This window comes from Ipomoea nil, unplaced genomic scaffold (genome assembly GCF_001879475.1).
Source record: "Ipomoea nil cultivar Tokyo-kokei standard unplaced genomic scaffold, Asagao_1.1 scaffold3130, whole genome shotgun sequence".
Lineage (NCBI taxonomy): Eukaryota > Viridiplantae > Streptophyta > Magnoliopsida > Solanales > Convolvulaceae > Ipomoea > Ipomoea nil.
The window spans coordinates 212010-217935 of record NW_017619558.1 but is presented as its reverse complement, the minus strand read 5'-3'; positions in this window follow the sequence as shown (position 1 = coordinate 217935).

Here is a 5926-nt window from a genome sequence, read left to right as displayed (position 1 = left end):
TAGGGGACCCGCCACCTACCCGACGCCGTGAACCACCGCCTGGCAGCGGGTGGCCGGCGGGCGGGCAGCTGCCCGCCGGCGACCCGCTGCCCGGAATAGTAATTCCGGCGGGCAGCCGGCGGGTGGCCCCCACCCACCGGCTACCCGCTGGAAATTCGTCCACCTTGGGACTCCGGCTTCCCCGTTTGATGTTCCCCATTCCCCGTGGTGTCCCAACGGACTCCGTTTATCGTGCCTATGTCTAGTTTGATGTTTCGGGTACCGCTCGTAGGATTATGAGTCTATTGTATTGCATGCTAGCTGAATTGGTATCCTGTTGACCTAGGTGAAAGAAGTATGAACCCTTAGGACTATTCTTAGTATGTGATGGATCACGCATAGGTTTTGTTATACGTTTTATCCCACTTCCCAATGATTAATGTGGGTTGCATGTGCTTTCTATGTGTTATGTGTGTGTGTTACCCCAATTCGGTTGCGATCGGATTGGTTATCCTGAGCTGCGGTTCAGAAGCTAGCTGCGGTCAGATTGATACTCTTGGGCTGCGGTCCACCGTTTGGTTGCGATCAAACGTTTCTATACGAGCTGCGGTTCGTCCTCTTTCCTGGTTGCGGTCAGATGACATTCTCTTGGGCTGCGGTCCACCGTTTGGTTGCGATCAAACACTATGATGAGCTGCGGTTCATCGGTCGGTTGCGATCGACCCCTCCGTGTTGCGATACGGGGCAGGGTGCTGCGGGGCCGTGTCAGAGCTATATGCGCTGACCCTCATGTATGGGCATGCGATTGGTCCTGTGGCGCCAACAAAGTGTGCTATGTGTTGTGTTACGGATGAGTTGTGATTACGAGTATCTTGGGGGATGTGACTATGGGATTTATATTGGGGATTACTTATGTTGGGTTATGACTATTGTTATGCCTCACCTTATCTGCCTTATCTATTATGAACTGCATATGCTTGCTATAACTATTGCTTGTGTTCAGCCTTATCTCTCGAGTCATTCCCGGTTTTAAAGCTAGAGTTCGTAGGATATATCTTCATGCTCAAATGGTTTTCGTATATCTATATATATTGCTATATGTATTGTATTTTAACGCGTTGGAGTGGGTTACCAGCATCTCTCGCTGAACAGATATATTTGGCTTTCAGGCACAGAAGATTTAGTCACTGGAGCGCGCTAGAACTTGGAATGTAGAAGTAGATAGCTTTCCTTTTGGCCTGCGTGCCACGTTTATGTATTTACTCTTCGAGGATATTAGTTAGTTAGCCTGTGCACTTGGGTTCTCTAGCCCAGGTGTGGCATAGCACCCCGTACGCTTGTATTTACATCTTGGGTTTTAATAAGATTTTGTCTTTATTGTGAGTTTAAAAAGTCTTAAAAATCTGGGGTGTTACAGGGACTTTAAGGAAAGTCAACGTCATAACACTGACCCGTAGTAAACCAACTCCTCTCTGACGGACCAACTGCTTTAGTCAGTCAATCCTGCAAATTCCCAGAGCGGATCTGAGAATTTCAAACCGATTTGCATCCAGTGGCTTAGTCAGAATGTCCGCCAGTTGTTTGTCAGTCTGAATGTATTCTAACTCAATTTCCTTGGATTCAACCAGGTCTCTGATGTAGTGATGCATGATGCCAATATGCTTCGTTCTGGAATGCTGAACCGGATTCTTGGAAATGTTAATAGCACTGACATTATCGCAAAAGAGTGTCATTGTTCCCTGTGTAAGACCATAATCCAGAAACATCTGTTTCATCCACACCAACTGAGTACAACAACCACCTGCTGCTATGTATTCTGCCTCTGCAGTGCTTAGAGATATTGAATTCTGTTTCTTGCTGAGACATGACACTAGGTTTTTACCAACAAAGAAACATCCCCCAGAAGTACTTTTTCGATCATCAATATTTCCTGCCCAGTCAGCATCACAGTATGCTATCAGATTCAGTTCACTGTCTTTAGAGTACCAGAGACCATACTGTATAGTTCCTTTAACATATTTCAGAATACGCTTTGCAGCGATCAGATGAGATTCCTTTGGATCAGATTGATACCTTGCACAGATTCCAACACTGAACATTATATCTGGTCGACTGGCTGTTAAATACAGCAAACTGCCTATCAGGCTACGATAGACTGTGTTGTCCACTGATGCACCAGATTCATCTTTTGATACTTTTGTGGAGGTGGAAATAGGTGTTCTCGAAGGTTTGCATGATTCCAAATCAAATTTTTTAACAAGATTCTTAGTGTACTTCTCCTGTGAAACAAAGTACCCTTCCGAACTTTGCTTAACCTGTAGACCTAGGAAGTAAGTCAGTTGACCAACCATGGACATTTCAAACTCTTCCTCCATCACTTTTACCAGCTCATCTGTATATTTCTGCAAGGTTGATCCAAACACAATGTCATCCACATAGATTTGGGCTATGGTTACATGATTTCCAGTAGTTTTTACAAACAGAGTTTTATCAACATTTCCCCGTTTGTATCCATCTTGAAGCAGATACTGTGTTAGACGTTCATACCATGCCTGTGGGGCTTGTTTGAGGCCATAGAGAGCCTTTCGAAGTTTATAGACATACGAAGGATGTTCTGGATCTTCGAAACCTTTAGGTTGAGCCACATATATGTCTTCGTGGAGATATCCATTCAGAAAAGCTGTCTTGACATCCATCTGAAATAAAGTGAACCCCAGAATACATGCGACAACTAGCAATATCCTGATTGACTCGAGTCTAGCTACAGGAGAAAAAGTCTCGTCATAGTCAATTCCTTCAATCTGAGTATAACCCTGAGCCACTAATCGAGCTTTGTTTCTGGCGATATTTCCAGCTTCATCAGTTTTATTTTTGAAAATCCACTTCGTTCTAATAACATTGACACCGTCAGGTCTTGGGACTAGATTCCAAACATGATTCCGCTCAAACTGATGTAGCTCCTCCTACATTGCCTTGATCCACAGATCATCCTGTAAAGCTTCTTTGACATTTTTGGGTTCTATTTTCGAGGTATAACAGGCAGATCCAGACACCTCAGTCAGATTATTTCTTAATTTGCTCCTAGTCTTCATCCCATCTGATGGATCTCCAATAATGTTATCTGTTGGATGATTTTTCTGAGTCCTGGTAGGTTTATCTTTACCAATACCAATTTTGGGATCTATCTCCTGTTCTGAACTTTCTTCATCTTCATCTGACTCTTCTTGTGGCTTGGACTGACTGTCGATATTACTTTCATCTGGATCTTTTGGAGAAGACTCTATTGTTGTTGAGTCAACTGATTCTTCTGGATTGTCATCAACAACCACATTTACTGAATCCATGACAGACTGATTCTTCTTGTTGTAGACTCTGTAGGCTCGACTGTTTGGAGAGTATCCAAGAAAAATGCTTTCATCGCTCTTAGGTTCGAATTTCCCTCTTTGTTCTCTATCAGCTAGCACATAACACTTTGTGCCGAACACATGAAAGTATTTCAGATTTGGTTTCTTTCCATTCCAGATCTCATATGGTGTTTTGTTGGTTCCTGGTCTCAGATAGACCCTATTTATGGTATGACACGCTGTGTGAACTGCTTCTGCCCAGAACCGTTGTGGTAGATGTGAGGCATGTAGCATCACTCTAGCCATTCCCTGCAAGGTTCGATTCTTTCTTTCCACTACTCCATTCTGTTGAGCAGTTCTAGGAGCTGAGAACTCATGTGATATACCATGCTCGGAGCAGAAGTCTGAATACAGTGAGTTCTCGAATTCCTTTCCATGATCACTCCTTAATCTCTGAACTTTTATGATGGACTCATTCTCTTCCTTCTGAATCCTTATGCACAAAGTCTTAAAAGCCTTGAAAGCTTCAGTCTTTTCCCTCAGAAAGTACACCCAGTTGTATCGAGAGAAGTCATCTACGCACACAAATATATATTTCTTTCCTCCAATGCTCTTTGTCTGTGTTTGCCCCATGAGGTCTATATGGACAAGATCTAGACATTTCTCAGTGGTGATACCTCTTACAGCTTTGTGTGCAGTTCTGATCTGTTTTCCAATAGCACACGCACCACGGATTTTTTCTGGATCAATTTTGATCTTAGGTACACCTTTTACAGCTTCCAGTTTTATCAGTTTATCCATATCTCTGAAATTTATGTGACCCAGTCGTCTATGCCAGAGTTTTGATTCATTAGATTTGGCTAGATGACAGGCAGTTTCATTGGTCAGAACGTAACAGTTGTCTGAGGACCGTGTTCCTTCCATGACCAGTTGTTTCCCTTTATCAATGACTCTGCAGCAGTTACGATCGAAGCACACATTCCAGTTTTGATCACACAACTGACTGATGCTGATTAAATTTGCTTTCAACCCACTGACTAGCAGGACTTCTTTTAATTGAGGTAAGCCTGGTACATTTAGGGTACCTTTCCCAACAATCTTACCTTTTTGCCCATCTCCATATGTTACAGCTCCACTGCTAGGTTGAACAGCCATCAGACACTTGATGTTTCCTATCATGTGCCTTGAGCACCCACTGTCGAAGTACCATCTAGTATTAGTTGTTGAAGCAGTCAGAACAATGGTGGGATAGCAAATGAATTCTGACTTCCTTACCCAAACCTGTCTAGTGAATGGTGTGATAGTCTTGTTTTGAAATTTTTCCTTCCTTTGATCTCTGTAGAAGCAATAACACTCAGGTCGAGTATGACCTTTTGTTTGACAGTAGTGACAGGTAGGAGTGTAATATTTAACTCTGACAAATTTATTCTTGAATCTCGAATAATGAGACTGATGAGTTGTTCTTCCTGGGTCAGCATTTGTGTTCTGATTATGCCTTCTTTCCTTGTTTTGTACTGACTGAGATGACTGTCATTGTTCATACCTGTGATTATCTGTGGTCTTAGTCATTTCCTCTTTGATGAACTTTGGTGCATTATTTGAAGATTCACCTTGTTCAAATCCCAGACCCTTTTTATTGTTAGGATTTCTCCCAGAGTCTAAAATTTTATCCAAGGTAGATGTAGTATCCATCATCTGAATATTTTTCTTCAAGTTCTCCAATTCTTTGATTAATTTTCCCTCTCTGGATCGTATCTGTGTGATGAGATCTTCTTTTATGACCAATTCTGCCTTCAAATCCTTTAGACGATCATCTCTTTGCTTCAGTTCATCATTCAGATTCTTATTCACTTTCATAAGTTGTTCCCAGCTAGCAACAAGTTTTGCAAATTCTGTCTCAAGTTGAGTGTGTCTCTCTTCAAAATCATCAGTCGATATGTATGATTCTTCATCTGATTGTTCTTTGTCTGACTGATGATCTGTAGCAGTGAAGAAGGCTACAAAGTTTCCCACATTCTCCTCTGATTGATCATTTGATGATTCCTCCTCATCATCACTAAGAGTAGCCATAGACATAGCCTTTTTCCGTTTTAGATATGTTGCACATTCAGCCTGTATGTAACCATACCCCTCACATTCTCTGCACTATATTGACCGATTGAGAGGTTTTCCTGTTTCTGTGGTACTGTTTCTGTTCTGTCTTGTTCGCCCAGTTTGAGTGTGACTGTTTTGTGAGAAAGGAATTGTCTCAACCTTTTGATATGAGGTATTGTTGCATTTATATTGGATTCTGGTAGATTGACCTTGACCTTTTCTGTTGAAACCTTTTAAAATCTTCTTGAAGTTTTTTGTGAGAAGAACTAAGGTTTCATCATCTATATCATCTGTGTCAAATTCTCGATCAGCCTCAGCTACAAAAGCTACTGACTTTCCTTTCCGGTTACTACCAACATCATCATCAGCCAGAACTTCCAGTTCATATGTCTGTAAGCTTCCCATGAGTTCTCCAACAGTCTTCTTTTCCCAACCAGTGTTTTCCTGAATAGCAGTTACTTTCATTCGGAATCTTTTAGGTAAAGATCTAAGGATCTTTTTGACCACTC